Genomic DNA, 17,199 nt, shown 5'->3' on the forward strand with positions numbered 1-17,199 from the left:
GTCTCTTGTGCTTTGTGCCCAGTTACTCTGTCTGGGAAAAATGAAATTTGATGATATGGATCTAAGAAAATCATAAGTCAGTGTGGAGATTTGTCAGTATCATTCTGGAAATTAAAACAGAACCTAGTTGCCAGTACCAGATGTTGAAAGGCAGAGTTCCTTGCTCCTTAAAAATTGTTTTCAGTGACTTTGTTCCTTGGGAACAGATTTCCCCTGTTTGGAAGCTTTCCCCTTACCGTGCCTAGGACATCAGGTAAATGGAGAAGTGGGCATGTAAAGGAAGGCCTGCTGTAAGTGGAGCAAGAAATAACACATATGCACCCTTTCACTCATGTCCTCACAGACTTTGCTATTCTCAATAAGAAGCTAACATGGTGAAAGCCATGATCAAGATTCAGGTTATTTTCCCTCCAGCATTTGTTTTCCCATTAGACTATGGCATTATTAAATGAAAGTTGAAATGACACTTTTTTTTAAAAAATCAGTAAGTTGTTGCCAATCAATAGATCAGTACCTTTGCCCAGATTTCAATGATTCCAAATACGGAAATGTAATGACCCAGGCTCACTTAATCGATTATTCAGTCTGGCTATGGTTTTTGGCATTATCCAGACAGATAATAAGCATTTTTTAACATGGCTAGCTCTATGTTTCTGTGTTATCTTTAATATTTTTTATTGAAGTACAGTTGATTTACAGTGTTGTACTAATTTCTGCTGTACAGCAAAGTGACTCAGTTATACACATATATACATTCTTTTTTATACTCTTTTCCATTATGGTTTACTCCAGGAGACTGGATATAGTTACCTGTGATATACAGTAGGACCTTGTTGTTTATCCATTCTGAATGTAACAGTTTGTATCTACTAACCCCAAACTCCCAGTCCATCCCTCTCCCTCCCGCTCCCCCTCCCCCCTTGGCAACCACAAGTCTCTTCTCTGTTTTTTCTGTGTTATCTTTAATCCCACTAAAGAAGTAGGAACTAAATGAGGTTCACCTAATTGGTGCCAATATTTGTAATAAAAAAAATGTTTACTTCTCATTTGTTTAGCCTGTGGTTGTCCAGAAGTCAGCCTTTCCTGGTACCAGGAAAGAGCCAGACCAACTCAGAGCTCTTTGTACATGTGCACCCGTGGATTACCCGAAATTTCAGTGGCCTCTTTTGCCAGCGCACTGTCAGTGTTTTCAGTACAGTACTTCCCAAGCGTTAATGTGCTTGTGAATCATCTGGAGATCTTGTTAAAATGCAGATTCTGACTCATTAGGTCTGGGGTGGGGCCTGAAAGCCTAGATTTCTAACCAGCACCCAGTGATAACCTATACTGATTGTCTTCAGACCATACTTTGAGTAGCAAGGGTTTTAGTATTCTCTTCCAAATGTAGTATTCTCTTTCAGATCACTAAGGTAAAGGTATTCTCTGTGACCCTGGCAGTGCCTGCATTCCCAAAGTCTGATATGCAGTCAAGTGATTTTCTAGTATCTGTGGGAACTTGATCAGTTTTAAAACTGAAGGGCATCTGTATTCTTTTTTTTTCTTAATTTTTTTTTTTTTTTTTTTTTGGCTGTGTTGGTTCTTCGTTGCTGCACGCGGGCTTTCTCTAGTTGCGGTGAGAGGGTCTACTCTGTTGCAGTGTGCGGGCTTCTCACTGCGGTGGCTTCTTTTGTTGCAGAGCATGGGTTCTAGGCGCAAGGGCTTCAGTAGTTGTGGCGCACGGGCTCAGTAGTTGTGGCTCATGGGCTCTAGAGCACAGGCTCAGTAGTTGTGGTGCATGGGCTTAGTTGCTCTGTGGCATGTGGGATCTTCCCCAACCAGGGCTCGAACCCATGTCCCCTGCATTGGCAGGCGGATTCTTAACCACGGCGCCACCAGGGAAGTCCCAGGGCATCTGTATTCTTTCACTTCTCCATTATATTTAATTTGCCTTCATGATATCTATCTCTTTTTAGAAATGTTACATGCAGAGAGGGGCCTCTGACTTGCCTGAGGTCACATTCAGTTGCCTGTAAGAGCCTCAGTTTCTGCTTTTTGAGCAGTGTCTTTCTAAGTGGAAATCAGCGTCTGTCCTCTTTCTAGCCTTTTGTTATACTCTAAATAATAGCTCAATTTCAGATCATCTGCTTGTAGAACTTTTAAAATAACAAGAAGAGACTTGCTAAAAATAACAGGGAAGAACCTTTCTGCTTATTAGTTGTCACAGTAAGACTTCTTGGTTTCTGTACAGGGGTTTCTCTTAGCCAGAGGGTTTCTACAGAAGCAGCCCTGGAATGCATTCTTGGCGCTCAAGGGAGTTCTGTGTTACTTCCTGTCTCTCTGGTCTGTGAGCTTCCCCACCACTGCTCTGTGCTGGGGAAACCAGCTAGGGCCTTGACTTGCTGTTTGACTGACAACCTGATCACTCTTCAAATGAAAACACCAAGAACAGTTACTCTGTGTGATGCATTTTATTTCTCTAATTTAGTAATATATTACTGTTCTATTTAAGTTTCTGAATCAGACATCTGAGGCGTCCATTATTCAGAACTTCAAGGAAGGCAGATTTAAAATGTTTTTTTTTAACATAATGTGTTCTTTGGTTGTTTTTTTTCTTCCATATTTGTTCAGTTGACTTTGGTCTTTCTGATTTAAGTACAGTGCTGTGTGTGTGTGTGTTTAATTGGTTTTTGTAAAAAGTGAATTATTCTCCATAGGTTGATCCTTAGAATGCAAATCTCCTTGTGATAGTACTGGTGCTTGTGTGCTGCATTTATTCACAAGACTTCATTAGATGTGGTGTGTAAGAAGAGACACTTGGACGGGGGTGTTAGGATTCTATTCCTGCATTGACAGTAGCTCTCCTTGTGATCTTGAATAATGTTGCTTGATCTCCATGGACCTTTATTTCTCTACTAAAAATAAGTGGGTTAGGTTATCTTTTACAGTTCTAACAGTCTAGAATTCTGCCCCTTAATATCTTCATTTCTTTTAGTTCTCAACAAGACCAACTATGCTGTACTGATTACATATGAAGTAGATTCTTTTCTAAAACCATATTAAGAGACCCTTTAATTTCATTAGTAATTGATCTCAGTCTCATTTAGTTTGGGGTATTTGATGATAAAGTTTCCCATAGGTAGCTAATCCTAGCCATGATTTGTGGAGGTATGTCTATTTCTGTCCCAAGTAGTGATATTTTATGACCTGTGTCCTACTTTTTTTTCCCTGACCTTGTCCTTTATTTGTAAATCCATCTTTGTTCTGGTCTGTAGGCTTTTGCATAACTCATACACGGTGGTGGTCTAGGTATTCTGTCCTGGCATAACTAGTAGCTTGAGTAAAGGGAGAGACAGATCATTTATCATTCTGGTTTCTGTGACTGTAAGAGGAATGCATTTATGTAGAATTTTTTTTTAATTACATCCTGATTCATTGTGACTTCCCTTCATCTTGCCAGCAGATTTTCTCTGTTTTCTTGGATTTATAACCTTTGATTCTGCCTCTAGACAATATTATTAACTACACAGTAGATGTGAATCACTAGTCAGAAAGACTCCATATAGTCTATTTTTCCATATTAAAAACCAAATTGTTTTTATCTGTTACCTCAAGATATTTTGTTAATAAAAGGTACATACTGTATATTTTATAGCTGATTTATCTTTTTTAAAAGACTAACTTTATAGCTACATGAGAAAACTGAAAACTTGTTTATCAGAGTCCAATGAAGCACTTTCTCAGAGTGACTTTTAAGTTTATTCATTCTGCTTAAGTATATAAAATTGTCTTAGTAAGTAAACTGTGTGTTTTAAAATTAACCATCAACTCTAAATGTGAAAATGAAACAAAGCAAAAATGAAATGGCTAAACTTCATCAACATCGAAACACTACGTGTATTGAGTATCTCCTGTGTGTGGGGAACATGGACTGAGAGGGCAGAGAGAGGAAGGAGGAGATGCCACCCTGCCTTTGAGGGATGTTGATGGGGCCAGAGCAGCTCGCTCAGTCTTCACCCTGCAGATTGTCCTTAACTGCAGAGGAAGACAAATTTTTCCCTACTTAGACTATTTCTCAACTCAGGATTAGTTGCTTCAGCGTAAGAAAATCATCTTTTCCTACATACAAAAATGGGTAAATCAGTAGTATGAGAACAACCAGCTTATAATGTGTAGGCAGGAAATAACAGTTAATTGCTGCTAAATATCTAAGCAGTTAATTAATCTAAGCAGTTAATTAAGTTAATTAATACTTAAGTCCAAGTACTTTAGTATCTTTCATCAACTTACTCATGTAGCTTCGATCAGCACACATCTGTTTAAGATTAACAAATCGTATCTCCTTAAAAGCCATGATGTTTATCTACTTGGATGATCAGCATTCTTTCCTTTAAAAACGTTAAGATGGAGCAGTTTTTTCCTTCCCTCTCATATGGTGTAAAGTGCAAAGATTACACTGTAGAACTTACCCATAACATTTGAAATGCCATCACTAATAATCACCATGGAAACTGGAGATCTCTGATGTCACACTGCCCGTGTGATTTCTCAAAGGGCAAATATAACTGTTGATAGCCACTATTTAAAGAGCCACTTAATACCTCCAACAAAATGATTTTTTTTCCTTTAGGCAATTTTGGCTAGGCATCAGATCCAATCATGTTCCTGTTTCTGTTTGCCAAGCTAATTGCTGTGCATCAAGATGAACAGCTATTCCCCAAGCTCCCCCTACTACCTTCGTCATAAGCGGTATCCTATTTGTGTTCTTTCAAGTAGAAAATTAACATGGCCATTGGCCAAGAATTGTACCAGGCTGACGGATCAAACGATTATGAGAAACGAGGAAAATGTCTGAGTGTTTGATGACAGAAATCACTGAAGTCAGAGGCTGATAGCCATTTTGTTTAAACCTTTTAAAAAGGCAGAGAAGAGGGGAGAAGAGCTTAAATACAGGATGAGCAAACGAGTCACCGTGGGATGACATCGTTCTAGATCATGATGCTCAGAGTTGTATGACTCTAAAGCCACATGTACAATCCCCACTAGTGAAAAAAATCAATGTGCCTGAGACTTATAGCATCCGATATGGCTTCCTGGGACTGAAAGTAATGGTCTTGTGCCCCAGAGCCACTGATTAATCAAATGATATGTGGGCAGAAAGTAACAGTCGTTTTGTTTCAATGAACTACCAATGACTGAGATTACTTACTGGGCCCCAGAAACTTGGCCTGTATTCCAGGCTGTGACACATCTCCCTCCTTTTGAGGTAAAGGTAGTTTTATTCTTTGCATTATAATCTAATTGGAAAAAAAAAAAAGGGTACATTTGTAACTAGATCTGTCTGGTAATGGACTTGTAATCATTACCAAAATGCCTAGGAAAGCTTTCCTTATTTTGGCTTACCTATTTGCTAATGGACACAGGAAGCCTGCCAAATGCAAACCGGTTTGTGCCGCATGTGTTAACATAGGACTTCTCAGAAAGGAAGGGAAAAGGCTGTTTGCTCTTTTATAGCTTCTGTTTCATCCCTTTACATAATTTATCTTTTCATAAATTATCCCCTAACTATTCCCTCGTTAAATGCACGTTATTAGGGCTCTGTATATTCCTCTGTTTCTTTCATTTTGATATTCTGACTGTGATCATACATATTTCTTTTTTGGTGCATGTTCCAGTGGGATTTTGTTGTGGTGGTGGTGAATATCTTTCTTTTCAAGAACAATAGGTACAACATAAAATATTGCTTTACAACAAGAACTTTATTAATTTCATCGTCTTTATTAATCAGACTAGCACTGATGACATAGAATACTTAGCTTGGTATCAGATTAGCTAAATGTGTGCTAAGTGGTGTCTGTATTGCTGTGGAGGCATTGATGCATAGCTCACTTCAGGACTCTTTATTCCCTGACTTGATGTTTATTCATTTATAGATGAATCAGGTAACAGTTATATAGTACATTGCATATCAAGTGCATTGGACCCATCTCTCACTTGGCATCACATGACTATATTAATTAATGCATGTTTTTCAAATATTCCCAAATAGGCCATTAGTCAGTTTCCACTGTTTGGATCTTGTGGGCAAGTGAATTTTTGGTGACGTTTCCTAGGCAGAAGCTAGTGATACCAGTAGATATGCTGGCACTGGAGGAACAGGATTTGCATGTGGCAAGTGCTGTTGCTCTTCCCACATCCATGCTGTCAAGTCTTCCTGTGTCTCCGAAACGTGCAGGTTAAAGTCTCGGAGGATAGCCTTGCTAATTTGGCTGACACACCTACGTTTGTAGACTTTTTCTCCCCATTCTTGTTCCCTTTTGTTTACGGGTATTGGGAATGATAGCTGTATACTTCTGCTTGGGTAGAGGAATAGAGTTATGTGGTTCCTAATAATATGCCCGAGAGGTCTGGGAGCTTTAATATAAAGGACCGCCTTTATTGTAAAGTTACATGCTTCACAGGCTTTTTTCTGAGCAAGGACTCCTTTTCCAAAGTGGTCTAGCCTGCACTGCTCACCATCTGCTGTCTATCACAAAGGCTCTTTTATAGTTTGTTGCAGTGTTAACTCCTTACCAGTGTAACATTCATGTGATTAGTACTGTGCTTTTCTCTAAATGTTTGACATTGCTATAACCCATTCAATTTGATAAAGCTTTTCTCTTTTAGATCTGTTAGAGGCAGGGCTTTGGCAGATTCTTCCCATTTGGGTGAGCAGGTAACTAAATAATGCTGGAAAATACTGATGCTCCCTTTTTTTAGCAACAACCAAGATACTGATATTATAGAGCCTTTTTAGTTTGGGCATTTCTAATTCCAGCAAGAGATACACAGGGGATTTCTTTGGTCAGTCTGGCTTAAACTGTTGACTCTAACCAACGGCTCACATTTTCAAGACATTAAGTGGTGGATTTAGGTTTTAGATCGTAGCCACAGGGTAATGTTTCCTTACGCACCTCATCCTGTGCCTCCCAATGCATCCAGTTGTTCAGTTTGCCCACCATTTGTGAATGAATCACTGATGTCTAGTAGACCAGTCAGAAGCCCCAGATCTATACCCTGTGTGGTCTGTTACCTCTTACTGCAAATCCTACTAACTAGTGGTTGTCTGGGTTATTTATTGTGGTGGAACACACCACCCCAAAATTTAGTGGCTTCAAACAACCATTTTATTTGCTCAGTGATTCTCTAGGTCAGACATTCAGCAGGGCATGGAGAAGATGGCTTATCTCTGTTCCATGATGTCTAGGGCCTCAGCTGGAGTGGCTTGAATGGCTGGCAGCTGCTGGGCTGGCTTGCCTAGAGTCTGTCTTCTAGCTGGTAGCAGGTGCTTGGCTGAGACTGTCCACGTGAGCACCTTGCTGCTTCTCCACATGCCTTGAACTGCTCCTAGCATGAAGGCTGGCCTCTAAGAGGAGGGAGGAAAGGCCTCGGTTTAGAAGTTGCAGAACATCTTATATGCATCATTTATCGCTGTGTAATAAAAAACCCACAAAACGTAGTGGCTGAAAACAACAAGCAGTTATCTCATGGTCCCTGTAGGTAAGGAATCCAGAAGGGACCTAGCTGGGTGCCTCTCATAAAGCTGCATGTACAGTGTCAGCCGGGACTGTAATCATTTCAAGATTCAATTGGGATGGAAGGGTCACTTCCAAGTTCACTGTATGGTTTTTGGCAGGCTTCAGTTTCTCACGGGCCGTTGGTCTCAGGGCCACCGTTCCTCCCCATGCCATGTGGGCCTCTCCGTGGGGCTGCTCATCACGTAGCAGCCTGCTTCCCCCAGCAGAGTGATCACAGAGACAGAGTCCTTTTGACATGGAAGCCTAGTCTTCATAGCCTGGTCTCAGAAGAGAGCCGACGAGTCTAACGCCACCTTCAAGGGAAAGGGAGTACACATGACTGTGAATACCGGGAGACAGTGAACTTCGAGGGTCATTTTAGAGACTGCCTGCTACGATGTGACTTCTGCCCCATTTTTTTTGGTTAAGGAAGTCATTGGGCCAGCCCAGATTTAAAGGGAAAGGAAAAAATCCCACTTCTCAAAGAGAGAGGCTCTGGTAGTGACCATCTTTGGATACTAAGTGAGCGAATACACTTTCATTAACTTGTGATTAATAGGCATCCAGCCCCTTTCTACAGGAAACTTCATGTAGCCTTCTCCCAGGATGGACTGTCTTTGGGCATACCTAGCATTAGGGGTTCTTGTCCCCGTCCTGATGTCAGTATTTTCATGCAGCCATCATGCAGCACAGGCACACCTAACACTGTCTTAAGCGGAGTTTGGCAGGCCGCACAAGAAGCACCTGCATCTGACCTATGTCTGCCCTCTCTTCCATGAGGACATTCCTCTGTTTCCCCTTACAGGCCTGTCTAAATGTCTCACGCTTTAGGTCTAAGATGTTGCCCATTTATGTCTTCCTTCTAGGCTATGGAATATAGAAGAGCATCTTAGGCAAGGGTACATGCTTTCCCTAGGGAGATCTGACCCTAATCGACGGACGTTCCTTCCTCTCCATAAATACCGAAGATAGTTAATGCACCTTAAAGACTTTTTCCCCCCATTTGGGGAAGCAGTAAATTGTATATAACATAAAATTTGCTATTACAACCATTTTTAAGTATACAGTTCAGTGACATTAGTTACATTCACAACGTTGTGCAACCATCACCACTATTTACAAAACATTTTCATCACCCCAAACAGAAACTCTGTACTCACTAAGCAGTAATTCCCAATTTCACCATCTCCCAAGCCCCTGGTAACTTTTTTTTTTTTTTAACATCTTTATTGGGGTATAATTGCTTTACAGTGGTGTGTTAGTTTCTGCTTTATAACAAAGTGAATCAGTTATACATATGTTCCCATATCTCTTTGCTCTTGCGTCTCCCTCCCTCCCACCCTCCCTATCCCACCCCTCCAGGCGGTCACAAAGCACCGAGCCTATATCCCTGTGCCATGCGGCTGCTTCCCACTAGCTATCTACCTTACGCTTGTTAGTGTATATATGTCCATGACTCTCTCTCGCCCTGTCACAGCTCACACTTCCCCCTCCCCATATCCTCAAGTCCGTTTTCCAGTAAGTCTGTGTCTTTATTCCTGTCTTACCCCTAGGTTCTTCATGACATTTTTTTCCTTAAATTCCATATATATGTGTTAGCATACAGTATTTGTCTTTTTCTTTCTGACTTACTTCACTCTGTATGACAGACTCTAGGTCTATCCACCTCATTACAAATAGCTCAATTTCATTTCTTTTTATGGCTGAGTAATACTCCATTGTGTATATGTGCCACATCTTCTTTATCCATTCATCCGATGATGGGAGAAAATATTTGCAAATGAAGCAACTGACAAAGGATTCATCTCCAAAATTTACAAGCAGCTCATGCAGCTCAATAACAAAAAAACAAACAACCCAATCCAAAAATGGGCAGAAGACCTAAATAGACATTTCTCCAAAGAAGATATACAGACTGCCAACAAACACATGAAAGAATGCTCAACATCATTAATCATTAGAGAAATGCAAATCAAAACTACAATGAGATATCATCTCACACCAGTCAGAATGGCCATCATCAAAAAATCTAGAAACAATAAATGCTGGAGGCAGTGTGGAGAAAAGGGAACACTCCTGCACTGCTGGTGGGAATGTGAATTGGTTCAGCCACTATGGAGAACAGTATGGAGGTTCCTTAAAAAACTACAAATAGAACTACCATATGATCCAGCAATCCCACTACTGGGCATATACCCTGAGAAAACCAAAATTCAAAAAGAGTCATGTACCAAAATGTTCATTGCAGCTTTATTTACAATAGCCCGGAGATGGAAACAACCTAAGTGCCCTGGTAACTTCTAATCTACTTTCTGACTCTGTGAAATGGAATCATACAATATGTGTCCTTTTGTGTCTGGCTTATTTCACTTAGCATAATGTCTTGAAGGCTCATCCATGCTTTACACACACACACACACACACACACACACACACACACACCTCTTGCGTTGTTTCCATCTTTTGACTATTGTGAGTAATGTTGCTATCACGTTGGTATACAAATATCTATTTGAGTCTCTGCTTTCAGTTCCTTTGTGTCTGTACCCAGAAGTGGAGTTGCTGGATCAGTGGTCATTCCATTTAACTTTTTGAGGAGTCACCAAATTGTTTTCTACAGCTGCTGCATCATTTTACTTTCCCATCAACAGTGCACAAGGGGTGCAATTTCTCCACATCCTTGCCTGCACTTGTTATTTTCCTTTTTTTTTAATTTTTTTAATTTTATAGCCATCCTAATGATATGAAGTGATGTTTATTGGGGTTTCGGCTTACATTTCCTTGATGACTAAAATGATGTTGAACATCTTTTTGTGTGCTTATTTGTCATTTGTGCCTTTTAAAAAATGTCTGTTCAAGTCCTTTGCTCATTTTTTAATTGGGTTGTTTGTCTTTTTGTTGTTGAGTTGTAGGAATTTTTAATATTCTCTGGCTACAAGACTCTTAAATATTTTCTCCCATATATATTCATAAAGATAGTGGTCTGTAATTTTCTTTGTAGTGTCTTTGTCTGGCTTTGGTATCAAGGTATTGCTAGCCTCATAGGATGAGTTAGGAAGTGTCCCTCTTCAGTTTTTTGGATGTGTTTGAGAAGGATTGTGGTGTTAATTCTCTAAACATTTGGTAGAAATCACCAGTAAATCCATCTGGTCCTGAGTTTTACTTTGATGGGAGGTTTTTGATTATTGAATCAATCTTTTTACTTGTTACAGGACTATATAGACTTCCTGTTTCTTCTTGAGTCAGTTTTCGTAGTTTATGTTTCTAGGAATTTGTCCATTTCAACTAGGTTATCCGATGTGTTGGTGTACATACATATTCATATTGTTATTCATATTCTCTTATAATTCTTTTTATTACTGTAAAGTCAGTAGTAATGTTTCCTCTTTCATTTCTGATTTTAGTGATTTGAGTCTTTTTTTCTTTGTACTTTTTTTCTTCATACTTTGTATGATTTCAGTCTTTTAAAATTTATTAAGACTTGTTTTATGGCCTGATATATGATCTAACCTGGAGAATGCTACGTGTCCACTGTGGAAAACGTGTATTCTGTTGTTGTTGGGTGATGTGTTCTGTTAGATCTAATTGGTTTAAAGTGTTGTTCAAGTCCTCCATTATTGAAAATGTGTATGGTAGTCTCCAGCTCTTGTAGAACTATCTGTTTCTCCCTTCAGTTCTGTCCATTTTTGCTTCATATATTTTGAGGCTCTGTCATTCGATGTATATACATTTATAATTGTTAAACCTTGATGAATTGAACCTTCTATCAATTTGCAACGTCCCTCTTTGTCTCTTATAAACTTTTGTTTACTTAAAATGTGTTTCATTTGATACTAAATCCACCCCAGCTCTCTTTTGGTAATGAGTTATTTTCTTAGTGATTACCTTAGGGATTGCAATTAACATCTTAAATTTATAACAACCTAGTTTGGGTAATAATCATTTTAGTTTGAGTAATATGCAAATATTCTGCTCCTATACATCTCTATCTCGTTTACATTGTTACTGTCACAGATTACATCTTTATACCTGTCTGACCTTTGACATAAATTTATAATTCTTTTATGAATTTGCCTTTTAAATTATATAGGGAAAAAAGAGGAGTTACAAACCAAAAGAACAATAATATCAGCTTTTATATTTACCTATGTAGTTATCTTTACCAGTGTTTACTTATTTCTTCACATGGCTTTGAGTTACTACCTAATATCCTTTTATTTCATCCTGAAGGATTCTTGTAGGGTAGGTTTAGATAATAGATTTCCTTAGCTCTGGTTTATCTGGAAATGTCTCAATTTATCCTTTATCCTTGAAAAATACTTTTGCCAGATAAAGAATTTTTGGTTGACAGTTTTTTTTTTTCAGCACTTTAAATGTGTCACCCCACTTCCTTTCTGACCTCCATGGTTTCTGATATCAGCTCTTAATCTTATTGAGGATCCCTTGTATGTGACGAGTCACTTCTGTCTTGCTACTTTCAAGATTCTGTCTTTGGCTTTCAACAATTTGACTGGGGACTTCCCTGGTGGGCCAGTGGTTAAGACTCTGTGCTTTCACTGCAGAGGGCCGGGTGCGATCCCTGGTCAGGGAACTAAGATCTCACATGCCACTCGGCACAGCCAAAAAAAAAATTTTTTTTTTTTTTTTTTTTTTTTTGACTATAATGTTCCTCGGTGTGGATCTCTTTAAGTTTATCCTGCTTGGAACTTGTTGAACTTCCTAGGAGTGTAGATTCACGTCTTTCATCAAATTTGGGAAGTTTTTGGCCATTATTTATTTTTTCTACCCTTTCTCTCATCTCCCTCTGAGACTCCTATGATGTGGTGTTAGTATGCTTGATGGTGGTGGTGTAACACAGGTCCCTTATTTTAGCTATTGTACTTTTCAGCTCCACTATTTCTGTTTGATTCCTTTTTATAATTTATCTTTATTGGGTTCCCCCCTTTGTTCATACAGTGTTCTCATTTCCTTTAGTCCTTTTTATTTTCTTTTTTTAATTGAAATAGATTTGACATATAACTGTGTAAGTTTAAGATGTAGAACATGTTGATTTGTTACATTTATATAATGCAGTATCATTGCCATTTGAGTGTTACACCTCTAAGACATCACATGATTATCATTTCTTTTTTGTGGTGAGAATAAAGATCCAGTCTCTTAGCAGATTTGATATTTATAACACAGTACTGTTGTCTGTAATCATTATATTGTGTATTAGATCACCAGGATTTATTTATCTACAGGTGTCAAGTTTGTACCCTTAAATGGCATCTCTTCTATTTCCCTACCCCGCAGCCACCGGTAGCCACCATCCTATGCTCTCTTTTTACGAGTTTGGCTTTTTCAGATTCCACAAGTGGTATACAGTATTTGTCTCTCTCTATCTGACTTATATCACTTGGCATAATGTCCTCAAGGTTCATCTGTGTTGTTGCAAATGGTTTGAAAATGAATTTCCACCTTTCTTAGGGCTGAATTATATTTCTCTCTGTGTGTGTGTGTGTGCGCGCGTGCGTGTGAACAGTTTTTTTATACATTTATTCATTGACATACTTAGGTCGTTTCCATATCTTGGCTATTGTGTATAATGCTACAATAAACATGGAGGTGCAGATTTCTCTTCAATATCCTGTTTTTATTTCCTTTGGATATATACCCAGAAGTGGAATTTGCTGGATCATATGGTAGTTCTAAATTTTTGAAGAACCTCTGTACTGTTTTCCATAGTGGAAAAAAACATTACCAACTTACATTCCAGCAGTGGTGTACCAGGCTTCCCTTTTCTTCATGTCCTCACCAGCACTTGTTATCTCTTGTGACTTCTTGGTGATGGTCATTCTAACAGATGTGAGGTGCTATCACATTGTGGTTTTGACTTACATTTCCATGATGATTAGTGATGTAGAACACCTTTTCATGTCCCTGTTGGCCATTTGAATGTCTTCTATGGCCAATAGGAAAAATGTCTATTTAGTTCCTCTGCCAGTTTTTTTAATCAGATTTTTTTTATTGAGTTATATGAGTTTTTATATATTTTGGATATTAACTCCTTATCCAGTATATGGTTTGCAAATATAAATATTTTCTCCCATTCTGTAGGTAGCCTTTTCATTTTGTTTGTTTTTTTTTGCAGTGCAGAGGCTTTTTAGTTTGATGCAGTCCCACTTGTTGACTTCTGCTTTTGTTGTTTGTGCTCCTTTAGTTCTTTGACATGATTTCCTTTAGCTCCTTGAGCATAACTGAGACAGTTGACTTTGCCAAGTAATCAGTGTTTAAGATTCCTCAGGCATAGTTTCTGTCCACTTCTCTCTTTCTTGTGAATGAGTCTTAGTTTCCTGTTTTTGGTATGCTTTGCAATTTTTTGTTTAGAACTGCACATACTCAAGAATTATAAAAGTCAGATTCTCTCCCTTCTCGGGGATTGCTCTTAAGGGCTGTAGTCATCCACTTGTATTTCTTCAAGCTATTTTGGCAAAGTCAGTATTCTTTGTTGCATGTGCTCACTAAAATTTCTTGTTTCATTTTCTCTGCAATCAGCCTGTGACCTGACAGGGATTTCCTTAAATGTCTGAATCTTTTTTAAAAAGGTGGTAAGGGAATACAATAGATACCCTTACTGCCCACCCTGGCTCCAGCTGGCCACTCTAGGAGAGGGGGATGGTAGGTGGTTCACATCTGCTGCCCTCTTACCAAAGGGCAGCGGCCTCTCCCTTCATCAGGCACTCCCCTGGTTGCTGTAAGTGCCTTATCAGGTTCTGGTGTCCCCATGTAGTTGGCTTTGATGGTTGTTTCCAGCTTACTGGTTGTTTCAGTAGAGGGACTGATCTCTAGCGTTTTCTACTCTACCATTTTCCTTCTTAAAGTCTTTTTTTTTTTTTAAAGACTAAATAGAAGGGATCCCTCTTCCTACCAGGTTACCGATGACAGTCTTTAACTTCTACAGAAACACACTAATGATTTGAGACATGAAGTAGTGAAAACAATCTGTGACATAGCATACATTCTGCACTGGTGGGAACAGAGCCACTCATTTTTGAATTAGATGACTGTGGGCCCTCCTATGTCAGACTCCCTGTGAAGAATAAACCTAAGAGCTATAGGATAACCCTCCAGCATCTCCCTACTGTAAGTATCACCCTACTGTAAGTTACCACAGTAGCTTCTATTTAGAGTCTATACGCGCTTTATAAGTTACTGCTTTTATTCTTTGTTCATTTTTACTTTGTTATTTTGGTGTACCCATTTCAGAAGGAACAGGGGAACCTTTAGGCTGCTGGGTAACTGGTTGAATCTCTTCTCCTGAGATAGTCTCTGTGATGGAGAATAAATGTACTAATGTGCTGTGTTAATGACTTGCAATAACCAACTACTTTGAAGAGCTAAGATCATATGTGGGTAACCTTCTAAGAGTTTCTTTTTAACAGAACAGGAAAAAAAATTCTCTTTCAAAGATTTAGGGTCATTGAGTTAATCTGGCTCATTTTCAAACAGAAGAAAAACCTTTCCCCAACTCTGATACCAGTGTGTATTGTTGAAGAGTGAAATATTGCCATCCTACTAAGAGATCAATGAGATGTAATAAAATCTCATTTCAGCAGCAAATGAATGAAACTAATGAATACATTTGCCTTGTATTAATACTGCTAGTCATATATCAAGCACTCAATAAATAGTTGATTAATTGAACCCAAAAGTAATTAAAACAGTTTTTTGAAGTTATTTTTATTTCACTGATTTTTTTTTTTTACTAAGTGATCATGACTTATCTCAGTCTTTTGCATCTAATCAGAAAAATCAGAGATTTAAGTTTCAAAGGATAGATTTAGCATATTTTCTCTCTTTTTTCAAGTTTGGCTTTAGGAATGTGATGTGGGCTCAATTTTAATTCAGTCCAACACATAACTAGCCATGAAGCACAGCCCTGTGCCCTAACAAAGGTCGTGTCAAAGAACAGGAATGAACCTCCAGATTTCGAATTCATTTTCCTTCTTCAGACATGAAAATGTCTATTAGGCTAGAGTTTTTCTTTTCTTGAAGATTCCAGGAGGTAAAACTCATTAATTTCCAGGCTCCTAGTATATCCTCAATAAATACTTGATTAAACGATTTCTTCCTCTATTAAGTCACATTAGAAATTTCATGTTTTCTTTGTCCAGTTGGAATCACTAAACCCAAGTTTTCTCATTTGATTTTCCATATGCATGAAGAACTGATTTATTTCCCCATTTAAAGAAACATTCATGTAGTTGAAATAAGTTAATCTTACCTTCTCGTTTTCATTTTTTTTTTTTTTTCATTTTTAAAAGTTGACAGTGAACTGTAGCAAATAGACAGCAAAGTTGATTAGATGTTAAAAAATGAATTGTTTAACCAGCTGCCACTTAGGTCAAGAACATAACCAACATCCCTGTTGACCCCACCCCATTGTAATCCCCTCCCCTCTCCTTGCCTTCCTCCTTCACCAGTAGCCTCTTTTTTCCTACTTTCTTCTGTGTGTTTCTTTATATTTCACTACCTAATTATGAATCATTTATAAATAGTTTAGTTTTGTTGTTTTTAATTTTAGATAAGTGGGATCATTTTGGTATATTTTTGTTGTTCTGGCTACTTTGGTGCAACATTGTTTGTGAGATTAGGTCACATTGTGTGTGGCTATGTCCATTCATTTTCATTGATAGGCTAGATTCCATTACGCAAATATCTCACAGTTTATCTGTCTTACTCTTGCTGGATATTTAGGTAGTCTTCAGTTTGGGCTTATGAATATTCTTATATATGTATCTTAAGGCTCATAAACACACATTTGTGTGGAATATATACCTAGGGGTGGCATTGCTGGATTTCAGGGAATACATGTGTTCAACTATAAGAGTCTGCAGAGTGGTTTTCCAAAGGGCTACCAATTTTCACTCCCACCAGGAATGTATAAGAGTTTCAGTTGTTCAGTATGATGTGTATGTAGTGGTGTTTCTTTGTAGTTTTAATTTACATTCCCTGATGACTAATGAAGTTGACTGCCTTTTCATATGCTTGTTGGCCATTTAGATGTCCTCTTTTCTGAAGTGTCTGGGTGTGAGATATATTTTTTCAAAAATCCAAAAGATATTATTATTATTACTACTATAATTATTGTTATATACAGTCCATATTCATTTAGATTTACTGGTATATTTATCGCTTTCTTTGCTCTTCAATCGTTGCTGAATCTCTAAGATAGTTTATTCATTTTTATTGATATATAGGATTCCATGATGTGGATATAGCACAGTTTATCTGTTTCACTACTGATGAGTATTTTATTCGGGTAATTTGCAAGTATTTTCTTTGTACCTAAAGAATTTATTTTAGTAATAATCTGCTGGTAGCAAATTATTCTAATTTTGATTGTATGAAATATCTTATTTTGCTTATTAAAGTAAGTTTTCACTGAGTATAGAATTCTGGGTTTGCATTTACTTTTTTTCAGCACCTGAAGCTGTCTTTCCAGGGTCTTCTGATTTTTAATGATGCAGTTAGGAGGTCAGATGTCTGTCTTTGAGGATGCGCTCTGGCTGCTTTTATGTTTTCTTTAGTATCTCTATTTTTAGATCGTCTTTGTTTCTCTAGTTTTCCCATGATTGTTGCTAGATGTGCATTTCCTCTGCTTCAGCTTACTTAGGTTTCCTTG

The 17,199-nt window shown here is 38.2% G+C and overlaps 1 protein-coding gene across 1 annotated transcript in view; it reads left to right on the plus strand.

The window, feature by feature from the left end:
* The window catches only part of ELP3 (elongator acetyltransferase complex subunit 3), a 113,417-nt gene that overhangs the window by 83,948 nt on the left and 12,270 nt on the right, over positions 1-17,199 (plus strand). The gene's annotated exons all lie outside the window — the stretch shown is intronic.

This window comes from Grampus griseus (genome assembly GCF_964374135.1).
Source record: "Grampus griseus genome assembly, chromosome: 6".
NCBI classification, from domain to species: domain Eukaryota; kingdom Metazoa; phylum Chordata; class Mammalia; order Artiodactyla; family Delphinidae; genus Grampus; species Grampus griseus.